This window comes from Caretta caretta, chromosome 4 (assembly GCF_965140235.1).
Source record: "Caretta caretta isolate rCarCar2 chromosome 4, rCarCar1.hap1, whole genome shotgun sequence".
Lineage (NCBI taxonomy): Eukaryota > Metazoa > Chordata > Testudines > Cheloniidae > Caretta > Caretta caretta.
The window spans coordinates 69,256,171-69,272,769 of NC_134209.1; the positions used below are offsets into that span (position 1 = coordinate 69,256,171).

At 44.6% G+C, this 16,599-nt stretch overlaps 1 long non-coding RNA gene across 1 annotated transcript in view; it reads left to right on the plus strand.

Moving 5' to 3' along the window:
• The window catches only part of LOC125635569 (uncharacterized), a 203,171-nt gene that overhangs the window by 133,902 nt on the left and 52,670 nt on the right, over positions 1-16,599 (plus strand). Inside the window, exon 2 of the long non-coding RNA XR_007356307.2 lies at positions 6,591-6,681. This is a non-coding gene — a long non-coding RNA (uncharacterized LOC125635569). The remainder of the gene's footprint in view (positions 1-6,590; positions 6,682-16,599) is intronic.

Here is a 16,599-nt window from a genome sequence, read left to right on the forward strand (position 1 = left end):
CTCTACAGGTATGCTAGGCAAAAGTCTCCAGCGAATGGGGCACACACTTGGAATACATGTACTTGGAATACACGTCTGTATCACTTCTCGAAGAACCACAGTTACAGTAAGTAACCGTTTCCTCTTAGCTGTTCAGGCTAGTTAATAAGATAAGGAAGTAGAAGAGAGCTAAATTAATTTTAAGGGCAGAGTAACATTAAAAATATAATGTAGAATTTATGGAGGTGTCAGAACTGTTGTACTCATAAACAGAGTTTATTAGTACTTTTTTGTTCCTAAGGACATAACAATTGACAATGAATAATACTCTACCTATTCAAGGTGCTGATTAAAATTTGAGAAAGGGATGATGAGTGATCTACAACATAGTTTTAATAATCACTTTAAAGAAGACGGGAACAAAATGTGACAGATTTAATCAGGAACTAAATCTCGTATGAAGCAAATGGGGCCTACAAAACTGAACATGCTGGACAAGTTACAGCAGAATTAAAGTCTGTTCATTCAGCTGTTCCAGGGTGGGACATATGGGGAGGGGGGGTAGTGTCTACACACACACACACATACATGGACTGTATGAAGTATATTTAGCGTGTAGGAGGCTAGCAGTCATCCTAACTACTTGTCTGTGTGACCTTGCTCCCACAGAGGTTTGTTACCAAAGTGCTCTGTTTAAGGTACAGCAAATGCCATGATAGTGACAATTAATGAATATATAAACTGCAGGAACTCAGTGTCAGGTTGTGTCTGCAAGCAGTGGGTTGCAGTTTAGACCAAAGATTTTCAGGTATTGCATCAGACAAACAAATGCTCATTGGCCTTTAGTACCGAAGAGCCTTTCTGTTCCTTGGCAGAAAGCCACGGGATCTTCCTTAGACCATGGTTTGTATGATTAATTCAGTGGAGTACCAGATATTCTGACAGAGAAGAAATTGGGAAGCATTATTCCTTGAAACTGATTTTTTTCCCCAGACAACTGTACCTTACCTATTATTTACTTTCAATCCAACCATGGGACAGATTCAGCTCTGGAGTAGGTGAGTGCAACTCCACTGACTTAAGTTTTATCTGCTTACACCAGGTCTGAACTTGTCTTAGTGTGTCTCAACAGTGACGGCAGAAGACAAGAATAGCTTTAGGAAAGAGTCTGAGTATAGATGAAAGAGTGGGGTATATACTTTCTGTAGCTGAATTCCTGATTCATTATTCACAGCACAAAAATTCTCATGTGGCTTTCTGTTTCTCTTGTGGTTGGCATACCACTCCCACCTTTCAAAGTCTCAGCAGCTCAAACACATAATTTTCTAAAGTATAGGCTTTAAAATTAAAGGTTACATTTCAGTTCCATATGTGAACAAAGTTACCTGGCAGTTTAAAAGAATGTGCATGTGTGTAATGGTTTAGAAATTAAACACAGAAAAACCCACCTTAAAACAACCTAACATTAAGGTTCAGATTTAAACCCACTAAAGATGGAGACTTCAGAAGCTGATACTCTAATCTTTAATTCCTTCCACTGTACCTTCAGCACTGCAGCACATGTTACTGTAAATAAGATCAACCAGTGCCCTAAGGGTTCTGCCATACTGAGCTAAATTAAAGATAGTAGGTCAATTATAACTGTGAATTTCCTGGGCCTTGTATTTTACCCTTATCTTTCTTATGAAAGTTTAACCTTATGACCAGCCAATCAATGTATAGGATTGTTACAACAAAGTCCTCTCATTTACTAAGAGTGTTTTCATGAAGCTCTCAGAACAGTCTGTCAGACCTTTATGGTCCCCATTAGCACAGCCGTTAATGTATTTATCTTAACATCATTTCTGTGAGATAGGGAAGTCTTGTTATCCCCATTTTACACATGGCGGAGCTAAGGCACAGACTAAGGGCTCAGTCTTGCAAAGTGCTGAGTAACCTCACTTCCCACTGAAGATGGTTCTCAGTACCCCATAGGATCAAGTGCTAAATGGTTTGCCAAAGGTTACACAAGAAGTGGACCAAAGAATTGAACTTGAGTCTCCTTATCATACTTGGACTCATTTCTAAGTAATGCAGGCTGTGTGTGTATGGAAGGGATGGGGTACTAAAGTGCGTGGGAGGCACAGATGCACCCAAGTTTTCAGGAATGGCTATTTTCTGACAGCAGGAGCTTCATGAAGCCAGGGGCAATCTGCTCTTGTCCCCCTGCCTGTGGACAGGCCTCATTGCTGACAAGCTATTTTGTGCATTTTCAATATAAATCAGAGATGGAAAGAATCCAGTGACCCTGAGGCAACAGTAATGGTCTCTCATCCCATGTCAATGCAGAATCCTAATCTGTGGATGACTGGGTACCATTATGGTTTATTCTGTTATTGCCTAGTACAAAACAGTCCTCAAATTATTGACAAGATGCTGTCAGAGCCATGACAATATGGGGCGACCGCTCCGGGCCTCACAGTCTGGGTCCCCAGAGCTTCAGTGTGCATGTGTCATGATTGGGGCACTAGGCAGGCCTGGGGGGTGGGGTTAGGGGGTTGGGAGGACAGACCATCCCGGGGGCTTAGCGGGGGGGAGAAGGGGAGTGGCGCTGGAAGCGGGGGTTGGGCCTGCACTCACCGGCGGGAAGAGATTTCTGCAGCACCTGCCCCTGCAGGCTGCTCCTGGGACTGTGCGGGGCTCAGCGAGGGGCCGATGGGGGGGGGTCCAGTGCTGGCCCTGTGTGGGGTGGGCCGGTCAGGCCCCTGGCTGGCTTTACCCAGCTGTGGCACTTACACACACAGACACCTGAAGAACGTAACGCGGCCTCGGCCCTGAGCTCTGCTGGCGGCTTGAAGCTGCGCGTGTCCCTGAAGGGCCTGGGAGTCCCAGTAGTGAAGCTGGTCCCTCAGGGCAGCCCAAGGGAGTGGTTATGCCAATGTGGTGCGTCCTAACTGCAGCCACTGAAAGGGAATTGAGGTCTGCCCAGTCCCTGACCACGGGGTGCCCCGATCGTGCTGTGCAGTGGCTCTGCAGCAAGGCCCCTAACCCTGAGCACCAATCCTGCCCAGCTGCTCTGCCTCCACACCGCAGTGAGTCTGCGGCTGCAGACCAGGGGCGAGTCACACATCAAACCTGCAGGGGCTGCAGGGCCAGCAGCCCAGCTGGGCTCCCCCAGAACCAGGCTCCTCCTGAACCAGGTTCCCCAAAGCTGGGCTCCTCCTGAGCCAGAGCATCCCCAGCACGAGAACCTGGAAAGGGACTTCAGCACCTGTATAAGAAATGTTAAGGGGGGCCCACATAGACTAATTTGTCCTGGGCCCTGCACCACCCTAGGGATGGCCCTGGATGCTGTAGATTATTCATAGTTGTTATGGAGGTTGTATCCAATGTGTGCCATTGTAACAGAATCACTGCAGTTCTGCGATTGCTACTGTAACGATTTATCATAAATGTGTCACTGAAATAATTCAGGGATGTAACTGGAATACGCTTAAAAAGAACTAGCATAAATAGAGCAGCGCTGAGGGCTGAGAAACAATTCCCACTTTAAACAGTCCAGCCTTGGAGGTCCTGCCATGAAGGGTGCGCAAACCTTTCGCTGATTCCTGACTCTAGCTACTTTCCTAATGCAGTGAAACAACGCTAGTTTCAATATGAGAGAGCTCTGTTGTGTCCATTAGTTAGCTTTCCCTTAGTTCTAGCTAGCTTCCTTAATCTTCTTCCTAAAATTTTATCTTTATTCATTTATTTATACTTGGCTTGCCCACATTCGTGGGAGGGTTTTTTTTTTTTTTTTGGCGGGGGGGAGGTCTCCCCCATCTTTATTGTGTGGTAAGGCTCTGCTCCTCCCAGCTTAGGGCCTCTCCCTTTGTTTGAGTCTTTCTTTGTTTGATGCTTACTCACTAAGAAAAAGAAACAAAGATGTCCCCAATCCTGGGTTTTAAATCCTGCCAGACCTGTAGGAGATCTTTTCCCCTCAGTGATGGTTATTCCAGATGTCTCTTCTGTCTGGAGGGAGACCTACATTCTGTCAATTTGCAAGATCTGCATTGGATTCAGAAGCAGGTCCAAGAAACTGAGGGAGAATGGTATTAAGTAGCTTCCCTCATGTGTCCTCCAAGTCGGGGCCCAGCTACCCCCTTTTACAGCAGAGTTGACTAGTGAGGGTACCCCTTCAACTTCCTATGTAGCTCCATTTGATAAGAATTAGGGTGACTAGATTTCCCGATAAAATCGGGACTGTTCCGATATTTAGTTGTTTGTCCTGTGTCCCGACCAACATACAGTTGGGGTGCCATTTGTCCCAACATTTTGCTTCGGTGGTACTCCAGCTTTTTTTTTTTTTGCTTGGGTGTCAAAAATCCTAGAGCCAGCACTGATGGGGGTGGGGTGAGCCTTTGGCTGTCCCCCAATGTGTCCTGATATTTTGTTCTTGTCATCTTGTCACCCTAGATAAGAGCCATGGAGCAGCCCTAGAGATTAGCTTAAAGGGCCCCCCAAAAAAGAAGAGACCTAAGTCCCCTGATGGGACTTTTGAAGAAAATGCCTAAAAATCTTAATATTACGCTTAAAATGCCTAAATATTGCCTAAAAATCAGTAAGGAGACCATCTGTCCTGGTATGGGTACCATTGAGGCTCCTAAACCCCCTGGTACCAAGCTTCCTGCACCGACCAAGATTACTGTTAGTGCTCTCTAGATTGAAAACTCTCTGGCAAGCAGCCACATTTGGTACTAACAGCATTACCTAGCTTGGATCTAGCCAGGCAGAAGGATTCTACCAACTTTAAGATGTAATTTATTTTCTTTTCAAAAAAAGTTTCAGCACCTTCTGAATATTCTGCTGTAATCAGATTACATTTTTTAACAAATGAACAAGAAACCAAATACCACGCCTTGACAGATGCAGATTTTCCCCAAATGTTTACAGTTCATTGTCAGATTTCTGCCCACAGTGGATTTCAAACTTCAGAGTTGATAGAATCTGTGAAATTAATGAAATGCTCAGGGGTTTTCTGTGTGTGTGTGTGTGGGGGGGGAGGATATCTCAGGAACCCCTTGCTCAAATGGCCCCACATTTGGATTACTAACCCTATCCTGCCCTCCCAGAAGGCATAGCAAATTTCAAAACAATGTGTTTAAGACCACAGATATTAGAGCACTAAAGAAGAGTTATGAGTTTAACAAATAGGATGTCCCAACCTTAGCTAGAGGAGAGCTGGGTGCTCCATTAAAATAGTGTATGAAACTTGAGGGAGAAAAATGGAGGGGAGAGGCTGTACATATCCATCAGCAGCATAGCAGGCTCAGAGAGGTGTGAAGTGGCTCATTCATCTCAATGAGATGTTCTCAGCTGAAAGGGAATACCCAGTGGAGATGCATACGTCCTGAAACAATAGTTATGAGACATGGTAACTGCTCCATTTATGTCTGTAGGTGTTCTCTGCCACCCTCCCCAGTGCTGGAGAGTTTCTGATATGTGTCAGACATATCCAGTCTCAGCTCCGCATCCCAGCCTCAGCAGTGTGTTCTTGATGCATATGAACATGCCTCTTCTAAGCCACCTATAGGGGTAGGGCTTCCCCAGATCCTGATTCACATGGTGGGGATAGGGAGAGGAGTTCAGACACCCCCAGAGATCTCTCCCCCAGAATCTAGCTCACATGAGGGGGTCAGGGAAGAGGGAACCAGGGGCCAACAGGTCCTGGCACTCACACAATGCGGCAGGGAATGGGATTCAGACGACCCCCAGTAAGGAGTGAACCCCAGATCCCACTTCATGGGTGGGTAGGGAGGTGCTCAGACTTCCCAGGTAGGCAAGCCTGCTCCAGATCCTGGTTCATGTGAGGGGAGGCAAGGATGGGGGAGATGACACACACTCCTATAGATGGGCAGATGCCCACAGATAGTAGCACACACATGGGAAAGGAATGTGGGTCTGACCCTATCCCTTTTCTTCACCACTACCTCTGTCACTTAACTCCATGTCACCCTTCCCAGTGTTCCGCACTTCCCTGTCACCTGATCTCCTAACTCTTCTTTCCCTATTCCTATCTACTTTTCCACCCCTAATCATCTTCCCCCACCAATAAACATTTTCTTGTGTAGTTTATTTTATTTTTTAAAAATAGTTTCAGCACCTTCTGAATATTCTGCTGTACTCAGATTAGATATAGTGAAAAGAGAAATCCCTTGTGATAGAGGCAGATTGGAGCAGTGTGCCTGGTTTATTTTTCTTCAGATTTCTGCTTTGGTTTGGATTTGAAGTCACAATGCCTCAGGTGGTATGGATTTAATGGTGGTAACATGCTCAGAGCCACCCAGGTCCTGTAATATAGAGACAGTTTTCCAGATATTTAGCTTCTCTCTGCACATGCGCAGTGTACTCCATTAGGCATGTGAATAGACATGGGAGCCCTTGCACACCTAATTGGAGAAGCAAACTCTTTTTCAAATAATGTTATATTTGATTTCCCCCAAAGGACTGATGGGTGCCATGCACTCTGATGGGGTCATCCTTGAGCATCTGAGATCCTAAGGTGATGATCTGAGCCCTGGTGTGATTGTTATTTGTGAGCTAAAAAAGTTTGCTGGAATGTGTCAAGTTTAAGGAAAGCTGTTTCTTTCCAGGAGCTGTATCTCAGGAAACCCTGCGGTCAAATTGCCTCGATTATGGATCACTGACAGTATCCTGGTTCCATAAGGCACACCAAATTTCAAGGTAATATGAATAACCGTGCAGATTTTAAGGCATTTAGAATGTGCGAGTAGCATGTGCATATGCATACAGATATTAATAGATAAATTATTTGATGAAATAGTATTATTATTTACATATTAACCCAGCAAAGAAAACAAGAGGTGATGGAGATGTTTTTTCATCTACAATTTTTTTTAAAAAAAGTTGACTTCTGAACTGTGAATAAACACTACTGGTTCAATGTGGAATGAATTAAAACAGATTAATTATAATCCCTTTCTAAATTATGTTTATTATGAAAGTAGCCACTGATCCTTTATTTGCAGAGCATGAATGTGATTAGAGCATGAATGTGATGCATTTAAAATCACATTCATCACATTATAAGAAGCTTGATCTATGAAACTAGTTATTCATTATATTTAACACTAAAGGTTATTCAGTATACTGCCAAGATTTATTTACAGTTTTTAGGTTAAAGGGATCAAATGTCATATAAACAGATACACATACAGATAGATGGTTATATACATAAATTTCTCCCTTTATGCCTCTGAGGACATGTGTTGATTATTAAAATTTCACCACATCTGATAAGGGAAGCAGCTTTTTTACTTTAAAAAACAACAACCAAAAAACATGTGCGTGTCAGTCTTCTTGCTTTGGGAGAGCCTTCTAGCGAAAGAGGTGAGTTACTGGGGTATGCATCTATGGTATTTCTGTAAAGGCTTTATTGATATGATGACATTTAGTTGCTTTGAACTGAAAACTGTAAATAAATCTCCTCAGGTTACTGAGATTACCCTGAAATAATAGGTATCTTTTTCATATTAGATTGCATACCAGTAGCCATTTCTGTGAAGCCTACTGGCTTCTGGATAAAGATTGTTGATCTTCTTGTTCACGCCTTCGGCCACTTACTTCATCCTCAACTCTTTCTGCTGTTCTCACTTGATTAATTAGAAAAAGCTGCAGTTCTAGTTTCTTTAACCTGCTGGTTCCCAGCACTGGTACTACTTAAACTACTACTGTAAGTGCCTGACCACATTTTCATTACAAAACCTAATTTTAGTTAGGTTTGTAATTTGGCCTTTAAATTCATTTTGGCATATGTATATATGGAGCAATATACAGTGTATACACAGCGATCATCAAGTGACACAAATCAGCATAGCTCCATTAAAGTCAATGGAACTATGCCATTTATACCAGCTGAGGAGTTAGCTGGCTCATACAGTATATATTACACCCAAACACAATTTATTTGATGAAAAGTAATTTTACCTAGTGTTATGGTAACATAATGAAAGGACCTGTCATAATTGATTACACATAAAAGGGCAGAGTTAAGGTTGTATACCTTTTTTTAAACTTGCTCTTTCATAACAAACTCCCCCACCTAATGACTCCCTTTCATGATTCTGAATCCATGTCACAGTTTGCACATTGCAATAGAAATCCATCAATCAAGTGAAGTTGTTAGACACTATAGAAACATTTTAACCAATAGTGCAGTTGCATTAAATTGCCCAGTTGTGTTCTGGGAGTATTCTAACAATTCTAACCCATTCTAACAAATTTTGCAGAAAGTATCAACAGTGCAGGAAAAACTGTAGCCCATTCCCAGTAGCTATAGCTGTCTGTTCATGTCACAAATGTTGCAGGTTCCTATAAACAGCTCTTTCTATTCCTCTATCTATATACATCTTTCAAAATCTTTTGGTATTAAGTTACAGAACAAATATCATGGAGACCCAATTTAACTTCAAGACAAGGAAATATTTTAAATTCTGAACCTGCCCTGGGCCATATGAGATTCTTGTCATGTTACATTTCTTTAGTATTTCAGTGTGTACTATTCACAGCTGTTACAAGGTACGAAATACACTTTGTGCAGACTTTGGCACCTGTTGTAGGCCATTTGAAATAAAAACAAGTTAGTGGTTACATGATAAGATAGCTGAAAGCAAATTTTACTCACTTGAATGCCCTTGCAGTGTACTTCATTTGGCAAAACTTGATAGCCTTTCTTTTCTGCCATTATTTTCCAGGACAAACTTCTGTTTTATGGAAATAAAAAAAGCAAGCACACGAGCTGTAAAACCAGCCTATGATTCATTATTTTTTCTATTCAGCTATTTCCTTCTCTCTCATTTTTATTTTGTATTCAGTGAAGCTGTTCAATTTAGCACAGTCTCCTTTCTTTTCCCCAAAGAATAACTTGTGTTTTCATATTCTCCTGCCTGACACTTCTTCTCAAGGTCTCCTTGTGGTATCAGGGCCTTTAAACACTCACTTGCCTTTTATGACTTGACCCATAGCTAGTTTGTAACCCTATTTTGCTGTTATCGTCATCATAGACACTCTCATTCCCCTGGCTTTTGCATTGCATCTATTTTATTTCCCATAAAGCTTTTGGCAGTACAGGGATCCCTAACCCTTATACCTAACTGGGATGTTATGCTGTAGGATATGAATTGCTCATATTGAACTCAATGACAATTACTTTTATCCTGCAGTGGAAGAGTAGGGCTCCAGGGTTTGGTATGGTTGTCAGGTTTCAGGAGGGACCTAGTTTGATGTGATACCTACAGCTCAAGAATGCAAGCTGATGGCCATCTTTCTAAAGTATAAATCCAACCCTCAGCCAGTAACATCACTTATTGGTAATGAAACCAATACACTAACACAATTTTACTTTTCTTTTTTTAAAAAAAGTAAAGAATCTATTTTAAAGATTTAATTTTTAAAGAAAACTGTTCATACGTTAAATAAAACTACATCTTTTTTCAAAATCTTTCCTCATAATCTGCCTCCCTCTCACCAATCCTGCATTCAGCTTGTTTCTCTGATATCTCCTGGATGTATTGCTGCCATTCTAAAATTAGCATGGCCCAAACAGAATTCCTGGTCTTTTCTGTTACATGTTTACCTCTAGGTTTGCAAACCACCTAGGAAATCTGTGATAGAACTAGCCATTGAAACAAAATCTTCTGAGTCCCACTCCCGTGTCTACACCATAGGTTCTCACACACTGTCTATCAGCATTCCTCAACATGGAGGGTCACATGAGATGTGTGACATTTGACAATCTACATGGACCTGATCTTACTCCCATGGAATTCAGTGGATACAGGAGCAGAATCCATGCGCCCAGAGACACTGAGCACATTGCATATTCTTATGAACTAAGGGCCTACTCCTGCAAGCAGAATCAACTTAAAGGTGTGAGGAAAGGTTTGTATGCTTGGAACTTTAACAACCAGATAACAGTGTGATGAATCTGATGAAAATGAATCTGCTGTGGCTCTCTTCCTCCTGCTCATGAGGGATAGAGGTCACAAGGAGAGGGAGGATTCTGTGGCAATTGGAAGGCAGTTAGTAAGGAATGAGCTATAGGGACAGGGAGTCTGCGGACTATGGGAGGAATGTGGTGGTTGGAATGTGGTGGTTGCAGACCATGTTATTTGGTACCCATCATGTGCTAGAGCCTTAGGGTCTAGCAGCAGAAGCATCTGTCAAGGTTCCTCCCCCACTCTGAACTCTAGGGTACAGATGTGGGGACCTGCATGAAAAACCTCCTAAGCTTATCTTTACCAGCTTAGGTCAAAACTTCCCCAAGGTACAAAATATTACACCCGTTATCCTTGGAATGGCCGCTACCACCACCAAACTAATACTGGTTACTGGGGAAGAGCTGTTTGGACGCGTCTTTCCCCCCAAAATACTTCCCCAAAACCTTGCACCCCACTTCCTGGACAAGGTTTAGTAAAAAGCCTCACCAATTTGCCTAGGTGACTACAGACCCAGACCCTTGGATCTTAAGAACAATGAACAATCCTCCCAACACTTGCACCCCCCCTTTCCTGGGAAATGTTGGATAAAAAGCCTCACCAATTTGCATAGGTGACCACAGACCCAAACCCTTGGATCTGAGAACAATGAAAAAGCATTCAGTTTTTACAAGAAGACTTTTAATAAAAAATAGAAGTAAATAGAAATAAAGAAATCCCCCCTGTAAAATCAGGATGTAGATATCTTACAGGGTAATTAGATTCAAAAACATAGAGAACCCCTCTAGGCAAAACCTTAAGTTACAAAAAAGATACACAGACAGAAATAGTTATTCTATTCAGCACAATTCTTTTCTCAGCCATTTAAAGAAATCATAATCTAACACATACCTAGCTAGATTACTTACTAAAAGTTCTAAGACTCCATTCCTGTTCTGTCCCTGGCAAGAGCAGCACACAGACCGACACAGACCCTTTGTTCCTCTCCCTCCTCCCAGCTTTTGAAAGTATCTTGTCTCCTCATTGGTCATTTTGGTCAGGTGCCAGCGAGGTTACCTTTAGCTTCTTAACCCTTTACAGGTGAGAGGAGCTTTCCCCTGGCCAGGAGGGATTTCAAAGGGGTTTACCCTTCCCTTTATATTTATGACACGCCCCCCAAATCTCAGCTAGGGTGAAACACTGGCTGGGATTTCTTCCTGGAGCTCTAGGAAAACAGAGTTAATAAGACACATGCATCTCTAAATATACTACCAAGTACATAAAGACTAACAATATTTTCCACATCTCAAGGACGATTTTAACCAGTTGATTCTGGGAAACTTTCACGGGAGAGTGCATCAGCCACTTTGTTAGAAGCTCCTGAGATGTGTTGGATGTCGAAATCAAAATCTTGGAGAGCTAAACTCCACCGAAGAAGTTTTTTGTTAGTTCCTTTGACGGTGTGAAGCCACTTTAGTGCAGCATGGTCGGTTTGCAGGTGGAAACGCCGTCCCCAAACATATGGGCGTAGCTTTTCCAGAGCGTAGACAATGGCATAACATTCTTTTTCAGTGACTGACCAGTTGCTTTCCCTCTCAGACAGTTTTTTGCTGAGAAACACTACAGGGTGGAATTCTTGATCAGGTCCTTTCTGCATTAAAACTGCTCCCACACCACGCTCGGATGCATCTGTGGTTACTAGGAACGGTTTGTCAAAGTCTGGGGCCCTTAGTACAGGGTCAGACATGAGTGTCGCTTTAAGCTTGTTAAAGGCCTTCTGACACTTTCCGGTCCACTGAACAGCATTTGGCTGTTTCTTTTTGGTTAGGTCTGTCAGTGGGGCAGCGATTTGGCTGTAGTGCGGTACAAATCGTCTGTAATAACCAGCCAAGCCTAAGAAGGATTGAACCTGTTTCTTTGACTTTGGGACAGGCCACTTTTGGATAGCATCCACTTTGGCCTGTAGGGGGCTGATAGTTCCTTGACCCACCTGGTGTCCAAGGTAAGTCACTCTGTTTAGGCCTATTTGACACTTCTTAGCCTTAACAGTTAGTCCTGCCTCCCTTATGCGCTCAAGGACTTTTTGTAGATGTTCCAGGTGGTCTGCCCAGGAATCCGAAAATATGGCCACGTCGTCAAGGTAGGCGACTGCATATTCTCCTAATCCCGCTAGGAGACCATCTACAAGTCTTTGGAAAGTGGCGGGTGCATTTCGCAGCCCGAAAGGGAGTACATTAAATTCATACAGCCCGAGATGTGTGATGAAGGCTGACCTTTCCTTGGCAGATTCATCTAGCGGTACCTGCCAGTACCCCTTGGTTAAGTCCAAGGTAGAGATGAACTGGGCCCGTCCCAGTTTCTCTAATAGTTCATCTGTGCGTGGCATTGGATAGTTGTCTGGGCGAGTTACAGCATTTAGCTTACGGTAGTCCACGCAAAAACGTATTTCCCCATCTGGTTTGGGAACTAGAACCACTGGAGATGCCCATGCACTTTCAGAGGGGCGGATTACACCCATCTGTAACATATCCTGGATCTCCCGTTCTATAGCAGTTTTAGCTTGAGGAGACACCCGGTAAGGTTGAACCCTAATTGGGTGAGCATTACCTGTGTCAATGGAGTGGTATGCCCGTTCAGTCAGTCCTGGGGTGGCTGAGAACGTTGGTGCGTAGCTAGTGCACAGCTCCTGGATCTGCTGTCGCTGCATACGCCCAAGGGTCATGGAGAGGTTCACCTCTTCCACACCACCACCACATTTCCCTTCGTAGTAGACACCTTTGGGCCACTCAGCGTCGTCTCCTCCCTGGGCTGTAAACTGACAAACCTTTAATTCTCTGGAATAAAAGGGCTTTAGAGAATTAATATGGTACACCTTAGGCTTTCGGTTGGAGGTGGGGAATGCTATGAGATAATTAACAGCTCCCAGGCGCTCCTGGACCGTGAATGGCCCTTCCCACGATGCTTCCATTTTATGGGCCTGGAGCGCCTTTAAGACCATGACCTGGTCTCCTACTTTGAAGGAACGCTCTCTGGCATGTTTATCATACCAGGCTTTTTGCTCTTTTTGAGCATCCTGTAAGTTTTCTCTAGCAAGGGCTAAAGAGGTTCGGAGGGTGTTTTGTAGGTTGGTTACAAAGTCCAGAATGTTAGTTCCTGGAGAAGGTGTAAATCCCTCCCATTGCTGCTTCACCAACTGCAATGGCCCCTTAACCTCACGGCCATATACAAGTTCAAATGGGGAAAACCCTAAACTGGGATGTGGTACAGCTCTGTAGGCAAAGAGCAACTGCTGCAACACTAGGTCCCAATCATTGGAGTGCTCATTTACGAATTTACGTATCATGGCCCCCAAAGTTCCATTAAACTTCTCCACCATGCCATTTGTTTGATGATGGTAAGGAGTGGCAATCAAGTGATTTACCCCATGAGCTTCCCAAAGGTTTTTCATAGTTCCTGCCAGGAAATTAGTCCCTGCATCGGTGAGGATGTCGGAGGGCCAACCTACCCTGGCAAAAATGTCTGCTAGTGCCTGGCACACACTTTTAGCCCTGGTGTTGCTTAGAGCTACTGCTTCCGGCCATCGGGTGGCAAAATCCATGAAAGTCAGTATGTACTGCTTTCCTCGGGGTGTCTTTTTCAGAAAAGGACCCAGAATATCCACAGCTACTCGCTGAAATGGAACTTCAATGATGGGGAGTGGCTGGAGAGGGGCTTTGACCTGGTCTTGGGGTTTTCCCACTCTTTGGCACACCTCACAAGACTGGACATAGGTAGAAACATCCTTGCCCATTCCCTCCCAGTGGAATGACCCCCCCAAACGGTCTTTGGTCCTGTTCACCCCAGCATGGCCACTAGGGTGATCATGGGCTAAGCTCAAGAGCTTGGCCCGGTATTTAGTTGGAACTACCAACTGTCTCTGAGGATGCCAGTCTTCCTGGTGTCCACCAGAAAGAGTTTCCTTGTATAAAAGTCCTCTTTCTACAACAAACCTGGATCGATTAGAAGAGCTGAGAGGCGGTGGGTTGCTCCGTGCCGCCGTCCAAGCTCTCTGGAGGCTTTCATCTGCTTCCTGTTCGGTCTGGAACTGTTCCCTTGATGCTGGAGACATCAGTTCCTCATGGGATTGTGGACCTAGGCTTGGTCCCTCTGGAAGCGATATAGGGGATGGAGCTGTTTCTGTTGACTGTGAACCGCTCTCCGCTGGTGCACTATGTTGGGATTCAGGCTCCGGCTGAGCCTCTTGGGTCGGGTTATCGGCTGCTGTCAGTTCAGGTTCGGTGGGGCCCTCTGGTGTTGAGGTTGCAAGTACTGGATTCAGTGCTGGCACGGGGTCTGGTGTTGGTTGTTTGGCTGGTTCCGGTTCTGGGACTGGTTCCGTCTGGGTCTCTGGGACTGGATCCACTACTGCTGTTGCAGACATTGGCCTGGGGTCCGGGTCCATCACCTCTGACTGGGTCCTGATAGAAGTTTCCGGAACAGAGCTAGGCCTCACGGCTTGTTTAGCCTGGCTGCGGGTGACCATTCCCACCTTCTTGGCCTGCTTCACATGATTGGCCAAGTCTTCCCCCAACAGCATGGGGATGGGATAATCATCATAGACTGCAAAAGTCCACATTCCTGACCAGCCCTTGTACTGGACAGGCAACTTGGCTGTAGGCAAATTGAAAGAGTTGGACTTGAAGGGTTGAATCGTCACTTGGATCTCTGGGTTGATTAAATTGGGGTCCACTAAGGAAGCATGGATAGCTGACACTTGTGCTCCGGTGTCCCTCCACGCGGTGACCTTCTTCCCGCCCACACTCACAGTTTCCCTCCGCTCCAAGGGTATCTGAGAGGTATCTGGGCCTAAGGACCTCTGGTGTGATTCCGGTGCAATGAACTGTAATCTGTTGGGGTTCTTGGGGCAGTTGGCCTTTACATGCCCCAGCTCGTTACATTTAAAACATCGTCCAGCTGACGGGTCACTGGGGTGAGGAGGGTTGCTGGAGAACGGGGTGGTGGGACGATAAGGGGTCTGGAGGGTTCTTTGGGAGGTAGGTGGGGCTTTGGGCGGCCCCCGGTAATAGGGTGTGGTCTGGGGTGGTCCCTTCTGGTCTCCGCTCCAACTGCGACCAGTTTTCTTCTTCTCTGCCACCTCCACCCATCTGGCTCCAATCTCTCCTGCCTCAATTACAGTTTTGGGTTTCCCATCTAGGATGTATCTTTCTATTTCCTCAGGAACACCCTCTAAGAATTGTTCCATTTGCATTAGGAAGGGCAAATTTACTGGAGATTCAACACTTGCTCCTGATATCCAGGCATCCCAATGTTTCACAATGTGGTAGGCATGTCGGGTAAATGACATGTCTGGTTTCCACCTTAGGGCTCTGAACCTCCGACGAGACTGCTCGGGTGTTATCCCCATTCTGACTCTCGCCTTGGATTTAAACAGTTCATACTTGTTCATGTGTTCTTTAGGCATTTCAGCTGCCACCTCAGCTAAGGGTCCACTGAGCTGCGGCCTCAGCTCTACCATGTATTGGTCAGCAGAGATGTTGTACCCAAGGCAGGCCCTTTCGAAGTTTTCTAAGAAGGCCTCAGTATCATCACCTGCCTTGTAGGTGGGGAACTTTCTGGGATGGGAAGTGGTACCTGGAGAAGGATTGCTAGGGTTTGTTGGTATATTCTGCTGGGCCTTTATCCTCTCCATCTCCTCCACATGCTTCCTCTCTTTTTCCCTCTCCTCCTCCACATGCTTCCTTGCCTCCATTTCTTGTTCCTTCTTCAGCTGCATGAGTTCTGTCTTTCATGTTCCCTTTGTCTTTCCTCAGCCTGAAATTTGGCTAATTCGAGCTGTAGTCGAGCCGCGGATTTTGCCATTCTAACCTCTCTGTTTTTACTAACTTTACACCCGAGGTTTAGAAATAAACAAACAAAACTTGGCTGTAAAATTTTGCTGTGCTGGAATAGAATACCTATTCTCTGATAGTGATTGTCAGCCTACAGAAAAAGACAATTCCCTTGTCCCTGCTCTGGGCCCAAATTAAAGCAAAAAACCTCCAACTGCTTGGAAACCTGCTTACCCAGCCCAAAGAAAAAGCAAATGGGTAGAACACACACCCCCTATTTACATTTAGGAAGAAAAGAAAAAAAAACCCCTGGATTGGAAGACTGTGAATTTCCCTGCAGGAGTTAAGTACCCTGCCTCCAGGCAAAGAAAACCTGCAATTCACAAGATAATCCCCTTTTGTCTCTGCTTGGCCACAAAGCAGAGAGAAACCAAGCTGCTTTCAGTTTCAAAGCTGCTTTCTGGACTTTCTTTCCAAAGAAAAAAAAATTTCCTTTTTAAAATCTGTATTTCTAGTTCAAAAAATCTCAACTGGATCTCAAATGATTTCAGGTTAATCCCACCACTGTGCCACCATGTCAAGGTTCCTCCCCCACTCTGAACTCTAGGGTACAGATGTGGGGACCTGCATGAAAAACCTCCTAAGCTTATCTTTACCAGCTTAGGTCAAAACTTCCCCAAGGTACAAAATATTACACCCGTTATCCTTGGAATGGCCGCTACCACCACCAAACTAATACTGGTTACTGGGGAAGAGCTGTTTGGACGCGTCTTTCCCCCCAAAATACTTCCCCAAAACCTTGCACCCCACTTCCTGGACAAGGTTTAGTAAAAAGCCTC